Genomic DNA, 20,028 nt, shown 5'->3' with positions numbered 1-20,028 from the left:
TGTCTCCTTTAGTGGTTTGTTTTCTCGTTTCTGTTTTTAAGTCATCTAGATTTCATTTGTCTCTTTGGACGCCAGTAGAATTCATGAGACGTTTTTAATCTTTAATTTTTCCAAATGATCAGATGAAATTAAACATTCTTTTAAAATATGTATGTTTTACTCTTCAGTACAGTTTCTATGTTCTGTAAAATGTTATTTGATCACAAAGTTTATTTCTTCTCTGGTTGTTAATTTGGTTCAAGTCTAACTGATCGTTCAGCCGTTAATGCAACCAGACAGTTTTTATCTGTATGAAAGTATCAGGAAAGGTAAGAAAACCAGAACTGCATGTAAATGTGGGAAAGTTACTCAGAAAAACTATTTCATTACTAATCAATCAATACTCTCCTAAAAGTATAATGAAAATTAACAGATTACTCAATAACGAAAGTAATCATGTTAGTTATTATTTACTTGTTCAGAATTTACAGACATGAGCAGCATTTCCCTCACTCTTCACTCTTGATCCTCAGCTGATCTGATCTTTTCACTATTATCTGTAATGAGATGAGGTTCTTCTGCAGGTTTGATGTGAGCGTGTTTTCTGATCAAGTACTTTGACATGTTGCTTGTTGACTTTTCTGCCACTGACAGGTGATTCTGACCTGGACACAACTTAGATTTTCTGCTTTTATTCTCATCTTTACGTGGTGCGTGTGGCATGAAGGATATTTCCACATGTCAGAGCATCAAGCCTCCTCTAACATCTTTATTTATGTTTTCCCCTCACACAAGTGATATTACAGCGGTCGAAGGCACCGTTATTTTATTAGATAGATATTTACACAAATTTAAATAAATTTTCAGCATCTTCCTTGTTTGTGTTATTCTTATGAACTTTTTCAAATACTCAAATGAGTTGTGTTAATAAATATAATCGGATCCATTTAGTGATTAAAGAGTGAGATAAATAAAGTTGGATGTTGTGTTTGGGCTCCAGATTCTTCAGAGTTTCCTGTTGGTGTTGTCATTGGAGTTGTTGTCGTACTGCTGCTCCTGGTAGCCGCCATCGTTGGATACGTCCTCTGGAAAAAGAACAATAATGGTGAAAAATAAAAGATGGTTTTACTCATCATAAATCCCTTTTTTACTTCACAGATGTATTTAATATACATGTCTCTGCTATTGTTTTGGTGTTAATGTTGTTATAACATCATATATTTTATTTCTGATGATACAAAGTCCATAAAGTTTTAAAATATTTGATGTACAATTAGTTGACATATCTTGTAATAGTGATACAGATGTTGCTGTTTTCTCTTTGTGTTCTCTCATAAATTCTGAATAAATAATAACTGTGTAATACTGTTTTCTATATTTCAGGGTTTAAACCTGCTAACAGTAAGTATTTTAATATTAAAAAATGATATTTTTAATCTGCTTTGTCTATCCTTGTTTATCTGCTATTTGGATGTTTTACATTTTAAATATGAAAATATATAAAAATTATGAGAAATATTAAAATGCCAACTGACAGAAAGTCAGATGTTAGTAATTCGTCACTCATGTCCAGTTTGTCTCTCATGATAAAACTCTTCTTTTCTTCTTTTCAAATCATTTTTTTTCTTTTTTCAGCGTCAGACACTTCTTCATCTTCATCATCTGTTAAAGTTCCAGTTCCTAACTGATGACAGTGAGTACTTCACTGTGTCAACTTATCTCACTGAACTAAACATATATAATACTACTAACAGTCTCCCAAACTGCTGTATTTTTAAAGGTGAAAACACAATTTAGACATGAACTTGTGATGAACCAGATGTTTTAGATTGAAGAAGTCAGTCTTATGAAGCATTTCTCAGTGTGAGATCCAGTATAACTACAGGAAAATGTTGACGTGTTTTTATCATAACACTGATGTGTGAAAAACAAATTCAACCAATAACCTTTTTACCCAGAAATATCTCATATTAAATGAAATGAAACAGGCTGCATTGTATGAACACTAACAGATTTGATATTCCACCTTGTTTGTCTGTTTATCCGTCTTGACAGACCAGTGAACATTAGAAGAGGATGATGAACTTCAGTAAATGACTCTGCCCTCAAACAATATTCTTTGTCACAGAATATCTGCTTCTGATTTACAACAAAAGGCAAAATTTCACAAAAGTTATTTTATTGAATACTGATATTGAAGAACCTGAACCTGTTGTTTACTGTGTTTACCTGCATTCCTGCTTCATTCCTGCGACTGCTGTTAAATGCAGGTTATTTTTTGTTAAATGTGTGACAGTCATAGCTAGAAGCATCACTTTCCTCCGCTGTGTGAGTAAAAACATCTGGAGAGAACTGATGCAGCTGTCCAGCTGTTTCTGCAGATGTTTTGTGGAGAGGGATCACTGCAGCAGCTTCCAGAGACCAAAGACATGAGGAGAGAAACAAGAAAGAGCACAGAGTCACATCATGTTTGTTTCTTAATGTCCATAAACAGGATCTTGTGTTTGAATTTATACTCAACTATGAACACTTGACTAAATGATTTTTCTTTTGTCACAGGTGAGTTTATAAAAGACTTTAATTGAAGCAGACTTTGGTTTAACACAGTTCTTGTTGGATGTCAGAGTGTCATGTCATTGTGCAGCAGGTCAAATCTCTCTATGATGGTGTGTAAATGATTTCTAATCTGTACAGCTGTTTGTGTGGGTGTTTACTTCAGAATTAGCTTCTTTCTTGTTTTTATTATAAAGGTTGACATGGATTTTGACTTTCACTTATAAAATACACCCGTCAGATGTTATGTGTAGATACTAAATTGATTAAAAGTAAGAATTATTTCATAATCTTGTGTTGTAAACTGTTTATTTGTTTAAGCTCAAAGCTTCTTTTTATGGCTCCTATTTGTCATTTTTCTTTAGGATCCATTCTGTCATTACAGTCTGTGTCTTTTGTTTGGTGATTATTGCTGTAAATAAGACTACATGACTACAACTTGTACAGATTAGAGTTTTATAAATGAATAAAGTGCCTCTAAAAACCCAGTTAAGACTTTTCTGTTTATTTGAGCTTCATAGTTTAAGGATTGTTCAGGAATTCTGCCTCATTAAAAGTTTTGTTTTGATTCAGGAAGCAGTGAGGCTGTTCAATAACACTAAATACATTTTCAATTGATTTTACTTTTCTTCTTATTTCATGAATTCATGTGACCAGAGTCCTTTATTATTACGATGATTTGACAGATTGACACCAACAGAAAGTCAGGTGATATCCTCAGGTGGTTTCCCATCGACAGCTCAGAGGAAGATGCATAATCTAACCAGAGGGGCTGCTGTTACACTGCTGACTCCTCTGTAAAGGTAAACTCAGTATTCAACTCAAGTATCCATCATTAGTGAGCTGGAAGAGCTTCAACCAGTATTCAAGCCTCAGTAGTTGCATCTCAGAGACCTTAAGAGGGGCAGGTGCTCAAAGTTAAAAAGGGGCACGTAGGACAAGATTATAGAACATATTATAACATATATATGATTATAAAACACCATAAACCAACCTAATTTGTAGCATAACCTGTTGAATTATAGCAAACCACATTCAAACAGAATGTAACATGGAATCTACAACAAACTACATTATACTATATCATTGTCAATCAACAATTTTATATGCCAATAAAACAATTTGCTTTCAAAAAACAAAAACTTTGTTGGTGTTAATAAAACAAATAAAACAAATTATCAATACGATCTAGTGATGAAAAGGCTGCTTCTTTAAAGACATTTAGCAGAAACATATTGTTTCTAAACAAAGAAGTGTTCATTTTAGCCCTGAAGTGGTTCAGATGTGTTATTTTACTAACAAAGTTAAATAAGATTAACTTCACATTTATATTATTGTTCTTTTGTGACAATAGATTTATGTTCTCATCACAAACAGACAACATATCACATGATTTATACGTGTTTCTTATTTATTTTCTTCGTATACAGAAATATATAAAGTACCACAAAGCTTATAATGTGATACAGGTTCAGATCAGTGTTGAATACTAGAAAGATTGAACACTAAAAACATTCACAGATCTAAAAGTGTAGGTTCACATCAAAAAGTATTAATGCATGTATCAAATACATGACTTACACACTCTTATCTATATGCACAACATACAAAAAATAGCCTACAAAGCTGACATGTTAACACTGTTGTTATTCTAGTTACTTTAAATTTATTTTTCAATATTAAATATTTAAAACAAACAATGAAGAAATTGTCACAACAAGCAGCCAGACCTCCTGCACACTCATTCACTAATCACACAACATCAACAGGTGACTGAACAACCACTCAATTAAAAACTGGATCAGCTCCAAATGAATGAGTGAGTCCAGACAGCTCACTGTAACTCTTCAACAAGTAAACTACCTACAGCACATTATATGATCTCTGCTGCTTTCTTGTTAAGGAGATAAATTCACACAACAGCCACAGAAACATTTAATCATCAGAGAAGAAATTAGCGACCAAAGAGACAGAAAGAGAGAAGATGTATCTGACTCACGTTATCTGATGTCTTCTTCTTTCTTTCATGGAGATGAAAGATCCATGTCATAACGTCCCACTGCATTTGTGGCATCTTGTTTGTTTGATAATCAGAATTTCAATAATGGATTTTTTCCAAAGAAGACAGAAATGATTTTGTAAATGATGTAAAAATAGAGGAACAACCTCCTCTGCCTCTATGGACGAGCCTCCTCTGGTCATATATGAGACAACTGAGAGGAAAATAAATAAAACATGATCAAAATAAAAGGGCAGAAGGGATTTTTATCCAGTGAGTGAGCAGGAGGAGATCAGTATCCTACCATTTATAACTATAACATCTGATATCATGTCTTTTCTTTTTTCAGCCAAACACCATCAACCTTGTAAGTAGAACTTGTTTTTCATTGTATTTTACATTTTAGATTTTTAGTTGATTTTCTTACCACAAGTGACATTCACTGAGTGCAAAAGTTGATCAAGGTTTAATTCCTAATTCACCAAAATGTGACGCAAGCAGCAGTCTGTGATGTGAGGCTCAGAGTCACAGCGCCCCCTGCTGTTTCAGTCACTAACTAGTCATGTCTTCTGATCATACAGCAGCTCTCTCAGGTAGTTTACAAAGTGAGTGAGTAGAGAACGAGTAGAAGAGGATTAACTTTAACATCTGAAGTCATGTCTTTTCTTTTTATTCCAGGTAAACTCCTCCATGTAGTAAATATCACTTATTTCTATTGTATTTTAAATGTTAGACTTAAGTGGATTGAGTGGACGCTTGTATCCAGAGAAAAAGTTGAACGAGCTTTAATTCCTATAATTCACCTTCATTTAAAGCCACAACCACACATTCTCAGTGGGCCTTTGTTTACAGCAACTACTGTCAGTAACAGACAAATTGAGATTATTTGGTGAGTCAGGTATTTGTACAGACATGACAATGGATGTATTAAAAAGGGGAAGGAGGCCTACCAGCCTCCATATGTACAGGTTTCTCTAAACTGCTGTCACTCCCACAATTTTAACTCCTCAAGCACATATCTCGCCTCAGTATGTTGCCACAAGCCTCCTCTCTCTCAAAATGTAAATACATTTCACATAGGACTTACAGTTTTTGAGATCTGAACCTTAATTGATAGAGAGTCCCTGTCATGTTCTCATTGACTGCAATACAGTCTGCAGGATGTGTGTCTCCTCTCACTCCGGTTTCTTAAACTTACAGATTCTCTCTTCCTTCAAACACTTTTTACACATATCATTCATCCTCATGTTAAACTAGTCTTGTTTTCTCTAATGATGTACAAATATCTGGGCTTCAAGCTCTGGTTTGAGACAAATACATTTTCATCATCAAAATGGAGATTTTTTCCTCTCATTACTGGGAATGTCTGTTGGCTCAGTGGTTTAGAACACTGCTCTTATAGTCAGCTATCCCTTAGATGACGAGGTTGTGTGTTTGATACCTGCTCACTGCAGTGCTACTCATAATATTGCTGTCATGTACAAAGTTGCTTTCCATCTCTATCATGTACCATAAGTCAATTCCTCTCTAGCTCACTTTAACACTATTACCTAAAGTGTGGATTGCTATTCTTGTTAAATTCATCTTTTCCAATCATGTAAATTCTCTCTGAGTAATCCAGTGGTTTAAATTCATGTTACTTCTTAACTCCTTTTAGATCCAAAGGTTGTGAGTTCGAGCCCTGCTTAGGGCAGAGCTCAGTAGAGATGAAGGATGAAGGAGTCCAGGTGATGTCAATCTGCTTAATGAGCTGAGCTGAGCTCAACTGCTTTTTTGTCAAGTTCATGCAATTGACAGACTAAAGATCAAAATCTGACCTGGCATTGCTATGTAATATGTTAGCTCAGTGCATAGCATGTGTTATACGAGTGGCGTAGTCTCTTTAAGAAATAGCCCAGTGCATAGGAAGTGCGCATGACGCATGTGCGTGGTCGAGCGAGAGCGAGAGAGCGAGCGGGTGTGACTGTGTTAGAGGCGACCGGAGCAGTGAGAGAGAGAGTTAAGTTAGCCGTAAGCTATGACAGTAATAATACAGTGTATGTACAGTTTGAGCTGTTCTGACAGAGAATAAATGCTGCAACTCCTCAAGATTGAAGCTGAGTTCCCGTTTCTTGCTTGCTACCTGTTGATAAAGTGGAGGGAGTTAACCCCGAAGGTGACTTCGGTCCTGGAGTAGTAAACAAAGTCTCCCCTGTGTGACCACGGTCTGGACGCTGAAGCAGGAAAGGTTAACACATGTCTGTCTTACAAACATGAAGGTGCAGGTTCTGGTAGATTTTTCAATAGTGTTCAGCTTCCAGTTATGCAATCTAAATTCGCTTTCAGCAATCACACGCAATTTCTACAGAAATTGCATTTTCTAGTTGATATTGTGATCAGGACTGTTGTCAACCTCAGGACATCCACACAGAACACAAGAACAAGAATATCACTGCAGGATGTGTGTCTGCAACTGTGTTACTGCAACCCCACAAGCTCCAGAGAGCTGATCTGTAGCTGACAGTGACCTCTGACCTCCCAGAAAGTGATCACATCTCTGTTCATTACATTACATCAGCCTTCAAAACATTATACGTGTTATATTACAAGTATTATTATATGTGTTATAATACGACTTCAATGCGCTGACAAAGCCGAGAAACCCAAAATAAAGTCCAGCATGCCTGGAAATATTAACTATTTAATAACCTATTTCTGTCAGTTTTACCCAGATTTAAGTGACGTCGACGCTTATACTAAATTCCCATTGGCTCAGATGGAGGCTTGAGCGCGCCTGTTTTTTGTACCCTCAGGTCAGCCTGGATGATCATGGGAGTTGCACAGTCTGTTTGTCTCTGGAGAAAGAAAACTACTCGTTGTCGGTAAAGTTGTAGAGACTGTAGTTCACAATGAAGATGTTGGTTTTTCTGGCCCTCCTGGGTCTACACAGCGCGGCGGCAGGTGAGTGAATATAGTGTTTTTTTGTTTAAGTCGGTTAATGGTAAAAGAAAAGACTATATATCTGTAGACGTGACTATACGAACTTAAGGTTTGTTTCATAGTATTAGATGTTTAGTTCTTTGACTTCCTTGCATATTATAGAAATGTTTAAAAAGTCACAAACTCATTATTTTAAAGTTCACTTTAACACAACGAGTTGATTAATCCATATTTTTTGGGTAATCTGTTGAATTTTTGGCACAATGGATTCTATATTTCTGAGAGGGGCTATTAAAACGTGTATTTTTCTCTTCTTTAAGTATCTTTAATCAGGGCCATTATTTTATTTTATATGTTTTATCAGGACCTTTATGATCGATTCGGTCCGAGCGCGTTCTGGACAAAATGGCAACACAATTACGCAGCGCAAAATAGTCCAACACACACTCAGATAAATAAAGAAAAAAGGGAAAACATAACTAAAATACAACTAAAAAAAGTAAACTCAACTTTAACGTAGTCTTTAAGTTGTCCATGACGTCATGTTTTCTATTAAAATTTACACATTTATGTTTCAAACAAACAACAATGATAAAGATCACATCCTCAGTCAGTGTGTAACCGTTAATTTAGTGATATTAGTCTTTACTTATTATTTTAGAAATGATGGAAATGTATTAAACCCTTTTCACAGTCTTGAAGACGTCACTACATTTCATCTTAAGTGTGTATAATTAACATCTACAGGCTACTGAGAAGGTTTTTTTTTTTTTTATTATTTGTAATGTAATTGTATTGATGCTACTGAAGTCAAACAACTTCCTGCTCTGGTGGCACAATATTTAATATCATTCACTAATGTATGTAAACTAAATTACTGACATTCATCATTTATTTTGTTCAATGACTCAAATATAAACTTGTCAAATAACACAGATCCCATGTTCAAAATGCCTTAATACTGAGTTTTGTAAGTTTTGTTATGTTACAATATTATGTCTTAATGTAATTTGTTAATCAAATAGTTGTTAAAGTGATTTCTTAAGCAAAAATGTGAATTGTAGTTTTTCTTATAGTTCTATGACAGTAAACTTTTGGTTTTTGACTTTTGGTTGGATAAAACAAAACATTTGAAAATGTTACTGAACTCTAAATGGACATTTTTCACTATGTAATGATATTTTATGAAACAAATAATGGATTAATTGAAAAATGATTACTAGATTATTTGATAATGAAAATAATTGTTAGTTGCAGCCCTAATTAGATCATACTGATAATTTGTTTAATCTACTAATAAGAAATAGATTTATTAGACTTTTTTTTTTTTCTGACCAGTTCAGAATTTATCAAGTGCAGCTTAATAGTTTAACATCACAGAAATTTGATCTACATGCATTCAGACATCAGAGGGTTCAGGTTAATGGATTAAGGAACTGCTGCATCAAACCAGACATTACAATAAAAACACATTAAATAAGGACACATGTGCAAACATCAGCCTGAGATAAAACAACCGAGCAAATTAATCACAAAGTCTTTCACACTGTTAAAACTGACAAAGATTTAAAGACATAATTCTCAGAACATAAACATCTTAGTTCATAAATGACAGAGGACAGTGGAGGATCATGAAATAAACAATAATTTGATTGTTAAAACTTACAGACACTTGTAGAAAGTTTATTCTGTTGAAACTCTGGAATAAAGTTTTGGAATCAGGACTAAGAGTGAACAATGATCAGTTCATGTTGGATATTAGAGTTAATAAATAATCTGTTTTTAATCCAGTATAAACTGATACTAATAGAAACAGTACAGAATGAATACATGAGAGTAAAAATATCACCCAAGAGAACTTTATTAAATATAGAGCTGTAAACATTTCTCTGTGATTGTCAACAATTCAGAAGATTTGGTTTTATACAAAATATTTGTTATCAAAGATTTTGGAAGTGAAACTTAAATATAATTCTTCAATTGACATAAATAAAGATGAAAATGAGGTTCACAAATGTCAGTGTCTGATTTTTTTTATACTCAAACATTTAAAATCCACAAAACCTCTGACAACAACATCAGGAAAATGAAATTAATTGTTATTTAATGATGAAAAATGACAACAGCAATAGAAAAGAGCTTAACAACCCACTTCTAAACTGTATAAGTAGAAATGCTTAAAACCTCAGGAAGAAGAAACCTAAGTTGTCGTCGTTCACAGTTTACAGTATAAAGACCATAATGGACGGAATATAATCAAATACAAAACTAGTACAACACACACTCGGATAATAAAGAAAATAGGAAAACGCATTAAGCATTAGAATTTTTGGACAGTTTTTCAAAACTATACATTAAAAGATTTGCACTTGTCCATTTACTTTTGTCCAGATGTTTCAAAAGAAACAACAATGATGAAAATCAAGACCCCAGTCATTGTGTGTAGTGGTTAATTTAGTGCTTAGTCATTTTAGAAATGATGTTAATAGGGTCCTTAAGGCGGTTCACTTATTAGGCATAATTATTGGATTTCAATACATTTAATTCAAACTGTGTACAATTAACAGCTGCATGCTACTGTTAAGGTTTTGGACTTTTATTTTTTAACCATTCGATGATACTGTTTTCATATTGGCACCTCTAAAGCCAAATAACTTCCTGCTTCGTTAATATCCACGATCGTATGTAATTATTGACATTGTAAGAGGATTTATTATTCAAGAAGTATCCTTTTTTAATCACTTATGTGTCATTTCCAACACAAACCTTTGTCAACTCAAAGTATAAACTGTAATCTGGGACCAAATAACACATTGTTTTCCACTTGAAAAAGGATCAGGGAGAGAAAAAATATTATGTAACATAGCCCCCTGTCATAATGATAAATAACAATAATAATAAACATAGATTTCTTTCCTACTAAAGATAAATTAAGTTCAAATACTCTGTATATTTTCTTACATTATCTAATACTTACAAAACATTTTGTAAGTATTAGATAATGTAAGTCATTACAGCCATGGACAATAACTTGATATGATATTAACTGATTAATTAACATATATATATTAAGTTTCAATATTAATGCATTTTTGTGGAAATTTGCATTGAATAAGAGTTTTACATTACTGCCTAACAAAACGTGTGAAGAATTGCGCATATATGCAAAAGTTTAGGGTTTAGACAAAATGATTATTGAATTCTATATGTCTAATTCATTGTGCAAACTTATGATGCCATAATGTAGTTTATTGTAGTTGTTTGTTGTTATATAATAATTTAGTTTTGACTCATTATCATTAATATGTGCATTATCTGTTTCTTTTACAGTGACTCACTCTCTGAAGTATTTCTACACTGCATCTGTTGGAGTACCAAACTTCCCAGAGTTTGTGATTGTTGGCTTACTTGATGATGTTCAAATGGATATCTGTGACAGCAACACTAAGAGAGCAGAACCCAAAGCAGACTGGATGAACAAAGTCACAGCAGATGATCCACAATACTGGGAGCGTCAAACTCAGACCTGTTTGGATACCCATCAGTCCTTCAAAGGCAACATCGGCATTGTAAAGCAGCGCTTCGGCCAAACTGGAGGTTTGTTTATGTTTCACTGTTTATTGATAAAATGTTGTTTATGCTTTCATCCTGTTTATTTGATGATTGATAATAAAAAGAATCAATAGTTGCAGCTCTAAATATATAGTAGAAGTACAGATTAGATCAGATTAACTCTACTGTAGTGACCACAGTGTGTTGGTTCATCCCAGCAGGCAGCATCAAGCCAACATCTGCAGGTGGAAACAGCTGTTGGTTGTATGAAATAATTGACTGATGGATGGACCAATCAGGACACACAGACTGCCTCCCAGTCTCCATAATGGTCCTGCTGGTTTCTTCCTTGTTCTGACCAGTTGTAGTAACACACTGCAGAACAGGACACACACACACACACACACACACTAGTGACTAATCCTGAATAAAACTCTCCTTCAGTGGAAGCTTCTGGAGCTTCAGGACAGTCTAGTCTGTAGTTTCTCACAGGAAGAGGATGTTGTTGGACTGATCCACTGGCTGCAGGGTTTCAGTGGATGTAATGTTCAGTCCAGGATCAGGTTTAATCTGTGTGTGTTAGTCAGGACTCCACCTCAGTGTGTGTGTGTGTGTGTGTGTGTGTGTGTGTGTGTGTGTGTGTGTGTGTGTGTGTGTGTGTGTGTTCCTGCAGCTCACATGAAGTCACACCACCTTCAACAGTGTAGATAAAGTGTGTGTTGGTCTCAGTGGAGGCAGTGTGTCTCTGTGGTAAAGACAGGAAATGGACTCTGTTTCCCAGCAGTCTCTGCCTCTCTGTCTCTCTCTGAGTCGTCCACACTGTCCAGATGATGATTGGCTGTGAGTGGTTTCCATCCAGCCAATAACAGCAGAAGGTGTAGATCTTCTGTTTTGGTGTGTGTGGATCAGTGTGTCTCTGTGGTGAAGATGTGATATCAACTGATGATAGCTGACTGTGATGAGATCTCACTCTGGTTTACTGCAGTCTGTGTCTCTGTCTCTCTCTCAGGTGCCCACATTGTCCAGAACATGTACGGCTGTGAATGGGACGATGAGACTGATAAGGTGGTTGATGGTTTCTTTCAGTTTGGTTATGATGGAGAAGACTTCATTAATTTTGACCTGAAGACAGAGACATGGATCGCTCCAAAACAGGAGGCTGAAATAACCAAAAATAAGTGGAATAACAACAAAGCTTTGATCGCACAGACAAAGAACTACCTCACCCAGACTTGTCCTGACTGGCTGAAGAAGTACGTGAACTACGGGAAGAGCTCTCTGATGAGAACAGGTAGAATCACATGACCTGATGTAGTTTCATGGACACACAATGTTAATAAGCCTCCTCTGTTTCTAACTTACAGTAACATTACAATAAATATGAACCAACATACAGAGAGCCACTGTGTCTCAGTTTACACACATTTCTCTTTCATTTTCTCTCTCACCTCTCTTCATCTCTCTGCCTCCCTCCACCTTTACCCCATTTTCTCTCTGTCACTCTCTCACACATTTATCACCTCTCTTTTTCTCCTCCTCCTCTCTGTCTAATCTAGTCTTTCACTCCTCACCTCTCTTCATGTCTTTCTTCTCCTCTGTCCCTCCCTCCTTTTCTCAATCACACTTCAATGAGGTTTATTTGCATGTCATATATACTGTATATTTGTGTTACTAAATACATTACACCAAAAAGGAATGATAATATTAATATAAGTTAAATAATAATAAAGAAACTATAAACTGTCTTTGTTTTTACACTCCAGACCTTCCCTCAGTGTCTCTCCTCCAGAAGACTCCCTCCTCTCCAGTCAGCTGCCACGCTACAGGTTTCTACCCTCACAGAGCTGAAATGTTCTGGAGGAAAGATGGAGAGGAGCTTCATGAGGGACGTGGAGAGATCCTCCCCAACCATGATGGATCCTTCCAGATGAGTGTTGACTTGGACCTTTCATCAGTCAAACCTGAAGACTGGAGGAGGTTCGAATGTGTGTTTCAGCTCTCTGGTCTAAAGGACGACATCATCACCAAACTGGACAAAAGAGAAATTCAGACGAATTTTGGCAAGACTGGAATCAGAAGTGATGGATGTAGGAAACACATTTAGTTTATATTATATTTATTTATATTTTAATTATTTATGACAGGTGGGGTTGTTTATCTCCTTTAGTGGTTTGTTTTCTCGTTTCTGTTTTTAAGTCATCTAGATTTCATTTGTCTCTTTGGACATCAGAAGAATTCATGAGAAGTTTTTAATCTTTAATTTTTTCAAATGATCAGATGAAATTAAATTGTCTTTTAAATTATGTATGTTTTCCTCTTCAGTGCAGTTTCTATGTTCTGTAAAATGTTATTTGATCACAAAGTTTATTTCTTCTCTGGTTGTTAATTTGGTTCAAGTCTAACTGATCATTTAGCCGTTAATGCAACCAGACAGTTTTTATCTGTATGAAAGTATCAGGAAAGGTAAGAAAACCAGAACTGCATGTAAATGTGGGAAAGTTACTCAGAAAAACTATTTCATTACTGATCAATCAATACTCTCCTAAAAGTATAATGAGAATTAACAGATTACTCAATGAGGAAAGTAATCACATTACTTAATTATTTACAGACATGAGCAGCATTTCCTTCACTCTTCACTCTTGATCCTCAGCTGATCTGATCTTTTCACTATTGTCTGTAATGAGATGAGGTTCTTCTGCAGGTTTGATGTGAGCGTGTTTTCTGATCAAGTACTTTGACATGTTGCTTGTTGAGTTTTCTGCCACTGACAGGTGATTCTGACCTGGACACAACTTAGATTTTCTGCTTTTATTCTCATCTTTACGTGGTGCGTGTAGCATGAAGGATATTTCCACATGTCAGAGCATCAAACCTCCTCTAACATCTTTATTTATGTTTTCCCCTCACACAAGTGATATTACAGCGGTCAAAGGCACTGTTATTTCATTAGAAAGATATTTACACAAATTTAAATTTTGCGTGTCAAAGCATTATTATGTTCAACATTATAACATAGTTTTCAACAGGCCAGTATTGTAATTTAACTAAAAAACTTTCAAACTAATGTTTTGCATGTCTGTGTTTCTGTTAAAACTAATGAGATTACAGTAAAACTTTATGGTTTTAACTCCCAACACTGATAGTTCACTAAAACACACTCAGCATCAGCATGTTTGTCTTGTTCTTGTGACTTCCTTTCAAATACTTATATGACTTAAGTTGTGTTACTAAATATAATCTGATCCATTTAGTGATTAAAGAGTGAGATAAATAAAGTTGAATGTTGTGTTTGGCTTCCAGGTTCTTCAGAGTTTCCTGTTGGTATTGTCATTGGAGTTGATGTCGTGCTGCTGCTCCTGGTAGCCGCCATCGTTGGATACGTCCTCTGGAAAAAGAACAATAATGGTGAAAAATAAAAGATGGTTTTACTCATCATAAATCCCTTTTTTACTTCACAGATGTATTCAATATACATATCTCTGCTATTGTTTTGGTGTTAATGTTGTTATAATATCATATATATTACTTCTGGTGATTCAAAGTCCATAAAATGTAAATATTTGATTTATGATTAGTTGACATATCTTGTAATAGTGATACAGATGTTGCTGTTTTCTCTTTGTGTTCTTTCATAAATATTGAATAAATAATAACTGTGTAATACTGTTTTCTGTATTTCAGGGTTTAAACTTGCTATCAGTAAGTATTTTAATATTAAATTTTGATATTTTTAATCTGCTTATTCTTGTAATATTTGGATGTCACTTGACAACATTATGTTAAAATATTTTAAAATTATGAGAAATATTAAACTGTCAATATGAACAACTTGACAGAAAGTCAGATGTTAGTAATTCATCACTCATGTCCAGTTTGTCTCTCATGATAAAACTCTTCTTTTCTTCTTTTCAAATGAAATTGTTTTTCTTTTTGCAGCTTCAGGCACTTCTTCATCATCATCATCTTCATCATCGGCTCAAGTTCCAGTTCCTAAGTGATGACAGTGAGTACTTCATTGTGTCAACTTAGCTCACTGAACTAAACAATATAATAATACTAACAGTCTCCCAAACTGCTGTTTTTAAAGGTGAAAACACAATTTAGACATGAACTTGTGATGAACCAGATGTTTTAGATTGAAGAAGTCAGTCTTATGAAGCATTTCTCAGTGTGAGATCCAGTATAACTACAGGAAAATGTTGACTTTGTGTTTTTATTATAACACTGATGTGTGAAAAAGGACAGGATGGTTATGATGGAGAAGACTTCATAGTATTGGACCTGGAGACAGAGACATGGGTCGCTCCAAAACCACAAGCTGTCATCACCAAACACAAGTGGGATCATAACAGAGCTCAGACAGTACAGTTCAAACACTACCTCACCCAGGAGTGTCCTGACTGGCTGAAGAAGTATGTGGACTACGGGAAGAGCTCTCTGATGAGAACAGGTAGAGTCACATGACCTGATGTAGTTTCATGGACACAACAATGTTAATAAGCCTCCTCTGTTTCTAACTTACAGTAACATTAGAATAAATATGAACCAACATACAGAGAGCCACTGTGTCTCAGTTTACACACATTTCTCTTTCATTTTCTCTCTCACCTCTCTTCATCTCTCTGCCTCCCTCCACCTTTACCCCATTTTCTGTCTCTCTAACTGTCCTCCTCTTTTTCTAATCTAGTCTCCCACTCCTCACCTCTCCTCACCTGTCTTTCTTCTCCTCTGTCCCTCTCCCTTCCTTCCCTTCTATGTTCTGTAAAATGTTATTTGATCACAAAGTTTATTTCTTCTCTGGTTGTTAATTTGGTTCAAGTCTAACTGATCGTTCAGCCGTTAATGCAACCAGACAGTTTTTATCTGTATGAAAGTATCAGGAAAGGTAAGAAAACCAGAACTGCATGTAAATGTGGGAAAGTTACTCAGAAAAACTATTTCATTACTGATCAATCAATACTCTCCTAAAAGTATAATGAGAATTAACATATTACTCAATGAGGAAAGTAATCACATTAGTTATTATTTACTTGTTCACTATTTACAGACATGAGCAGCATTTCCTTCACTCTTCACTCTTGATCCTCAGCTGATCTGATCTTTTCACTATTATCTGTAATGAGATGAGGTTCTTCTGCAGGTTTGATGTGAGCGTGTTTTCTGATCAAGTACTTTGACATGTTGCTTGTTGAGTTTTCTGTCACTGACAGGTGATTCTAACCTGGACACAACTTCGATTTTCTGCTTTTATTCTCATCTTTACGTGGTGCGTGTAGCATGAAGGATATTTCCACATGTCAGAGCATCAAGCCTCCTCTAACATCTTTATTTATGTTTTCCCCTCACACAAGTGATATTACAGCAGTCGAAGGCACCGTTATTTTATTAGATAGATATTTACACAAATTTAAATAAATTTTCAGCATCTTTCTTGTTTGTGTTATTCTTATGAACTTTTTCAAATACTCAAATGACTAAAGTTGTGTTAATAAATATAATCTGATCCATTTAGTGATTAAAGAGTGAGATAAACAAAGTTGAATGTTGTGTTTGGGTTCCAGGTTCTTCAGAGTTTCCTGTTGGTGTTGTCATTGGAGTCGTACTGCTGCTCCTGGTAGCCGCCATCGTTGGATACGTCCTCTGGAATAAGAACAATAATGGTGAGAAATAAAAGATGGTTTTACTCATCATAAATCCCTTTTTTACTTCACAGATGTATTTAATATACATGTCTCTGCTATTGTTTTGGTGTTAATGTTGTTATAACATCATATATTTTACTTCTGGTGATACAAAGTCCATGAAGTTTTAAAATATTTGATGTACAATAAGTTGACATATCTTGTAATAGTGATACAGATGTTGCTGTTTTCTCTTTGTGCTCTTTCATAAATTCTGAATAAATAATAACTGTAATACTGTTTTCTATATTTCAGGGTTTAAACCTGCTAACAGTAAGTATTTTAATATTAAAAAAATGATATTTTTAATCTGCTTTTTTCCTTGGATGTCACTTGACAACATTATATAAAAATATTTCATAATTATGAGAAATATTAAAATCTCAATATGAACAACTTGACAGAAAGTCAGACATTAGTAATTTGTCACTCATGTCCAGTTTTGTCTCTCATGATGAAATCAAATCAAATTGTTTTTCTTTTTGCAGTTTCAGACACTTTTTCATCATCATCATCATCATCATCATCATCATCATTATCATCATCATCAGCGGTTAAAGTTCCAGTTACTAACTGATGACAGTGAATACTTCATTGTGTCAACTTAGCTCACTGAACTAAACACATATAATACTACTAACATTTTCCCAAACTGTGTTTTTTTCAAAGGTGAAAACACAATTTAGACGTGAACTTGTGATGAACCAGATGTTTTAGACTGAAGAAGTCAGTCTTATGAAGCATTTCTCAGTGTGAGATCCAGTATAACTACAGAAAAATGTTGACGTGTTTTACAACAAAAGGCAAAAATAATTGAATAATGAGATTTAATTACCTGAACCTGTTGTTTACTGTGTTTACCTGCATTCCTGCTTCATTCTTGTGCTTCGACTGCTGTTAAAATGCAGGTTGCTTTTGGTTAAACGTGTGGCAGTCAGTCATAGATACCATATTGATTAAAGCTGAAAATGATTTCATAATCTTGTGTTGTAAACTGTTTATTTGATTAGAATATTTTCTTTCAAATATATATCTCTTTAATTTCTCTTAAAGCTTTTTTTATGGCTCCTATTTGTTATTTTCTTTAGGATCCATTCTGTCATTACAGTCTGTGTCTTTGATGTGGTGATTATTGAGGACATTGGTGTAACGAAGAGTGTAATATCTCATTTTGACTACAACTTGTACAGATTCGGGTTTTATAAATGAATAAAGTGCCTCTGAAAACACAGTTAAGACTTATCTGTTTATTTGAGCTTCATACTTTAAGGATTTTTCAGGAATTCTGCCTCATTAAAAGTTTTGTTTTGATTCAGGAAGCAGTGAGGCTGTTCAATAACACTAAATACATTTTCAATGGATTTAATTTTTTACTTAATTTCTTCTTATTTCATGAATATATGTGACCAGAGTTATTTATTATCACAATGATTTGACAGATTGACACCAACAGAAAGTCAGGTGATATCCTCAGGTGGTTTCCCATCGACAGCTCAGAGGAAGATACATAATCTAACCAGAGGGGCTGCTGTTACACTGCTGACTCCTCTGTAAAGGTAAACTCAGTATTCAACTCAAGGTTCCATCATTAGTGAGCTGGAAGAGCTTCAACCAGAGTTCAAGCCTCAGTAGCTGCATCTCAGTTCCCTTAATTGCATCTACGTTTCCTCACTTGCGTCTTCTCTTTGCGTCTTAGTTCCTCCCACTAAAGATGGAAGGAAGAGATGCGAGGAGAGAGGAAACGAGGAAATATGGTTTTAGAGAAACCATAGTACTAGAATTAAGTACTAGAACTAGGGTTACAATATAGTAACCTTCATTTCTCCTCTCTAAACTTCTCCGATCGTTCTATTTAAATAGCCTAACAGTTTGAGACTCTTATTTGTTTTATGAGAGATAAAATTATTCAAATAATAATAATAATATGTACTCTATTGTATATATATATATATATATATATATATGTTGGGACTACATGTGGACCACAGTTTACCACATGTCTCAAGACTCCAAGAAACCTGAGCCCTGGGGGTTCGCACCCAAAGTGTGAAGCTCCACCCATGGATCCAGGTTATCAAAACTAGAGATTCCCCTCTTATCTTCCTCTTTTCTCCACGAGCTGCAGCAGGAGCAGCTCCTTGCTCTCTTTCACACCATCTCTGCTCTCTTGTGTGGCCTGCTCACAGCAGACACACACAGTCTTCTTTACGGCAGAAGACGCGAGAGCCTGCCTAAGACTCAGAAACTAAGTTTCCTTGTGCCAGCAGCTAATACACAAGTCTGCTGGCCAGTTTAACAAGTACAGGAGCCGCGAAATGGAGTTAGCTTGCCGCTAACTCTACACCAAGGAGTGACCTGGGCCCTCTGCACGACTGGAGTGCTGTCTGCCCAGCAACGCCTGCATCTTTCAGCTTCAGAGCCAAAGCCTTCTCAGCCTGACTCACCCACGGATTCACCGGCTACAAAGCAGGACACCACAAAGCATCTCTTCCTTCATGGACTGGTAACAACTGGGCATAGCCTAGCAACACAGTGAAGCATAGTACGGCTAAGCAAGAATGTTTTAACTCAAACAATGTACTGTACGTGTATTGATTTGGTTAAGGTTATACATTGAACTGTTGTTGTGATGTCCTTGTTGCCTATAGTCAGGTTACTGCATAGCCACACCGCTAGGTTAATGTTAGCATGCTTAACACATGTTACATCCAGTAACTAGGCCTTGCATGCAACTAACCTCGTTTTAACCTGGCACCTTTAGCATACACCAATTAGCCTTGAATAGAGAACCACACAGTTAAGAGGTTAAAACCTAGTTTGGCAAACTTTGGTTCAGGCAGCACATGTGGTTCAAGACACCACATGGTCTGGCCTTTTATCTCTGTGGTTCCCTTTATCAGCCAAAGTGTCGGCATGCCATGTGCTCAGTCACCAGGTGACTACAGCCATCTTGCTATTGTCTTCCCTACACACACACACACACACACACACACACACACACACACACACACACACTCACACATTCACACTTGTATATAGGTACACTTAGCTAGATTAGTATTGTGTGTTGCTTTTACCCTTTTGTTAAATAAATGCTTTTGGATATACCTGTTGTCTGTTTTAATGTTGCACAAGAATGAGTTTTGCCAACCTCTGCTCTGTAAAGAACTCCAAATCCTTCAACCTTAACTAGCTATTGATATGGTGATTTTGTTTATAGTTATTAAATTAATTATTAATCAAAGTCCCAAATTCATAGATTAGTACACTTTGAGACTGAATTGGCTATCTTTTTCCCTGAGTCCAGGGTGGTGCCCCGTTATTATTAATTCTTATTAATAA

The 20,028-nt window shown here is 35.5% G+C and overlaps 1 protein-coding gene and 1 pseudogene across 2 annotated transcripts in view; one reads left to right on the top strand and one right to left on the bottom strand.

Moving 5' to 3' along the window:
* Nucleotides 1-20,028, bottom strand: part of psmb8a (proteasome 20S subunit beta 8A) — a 125,299-nt gene that overhangs the window by 14,461 nt on the left and 90,810 nt on the right. The gene's annotated exons all lie outside the window — the stretch shown is intronic.
* LOC137198361 (major histocompatibility complex class I-related gene protein-like) lies at nt 6,566-17,917 on the top strand (annotated as a pseudogene).

The sequence above is a fragment of the Thunnus thynnus genome, chromosome 15 (assembly GCF_963924715.1).
Source record: "Thunnus thynnus chromosome 15, fThuThy2.1, whole genome shotgun sequence".
Taxonomy (NCBI): domain Eukaryota; kingdom Metazoa; phylum Chordata; class Actinopteri; order Scombriformes; family Scombridae; genus Thunnus; species Thunnus thynnus.
The sequence above is the reverse complement of the archived record's forward strand: the minus strand, read 5'-3'. Positions and strand labels throughout refer to the sequence as shown.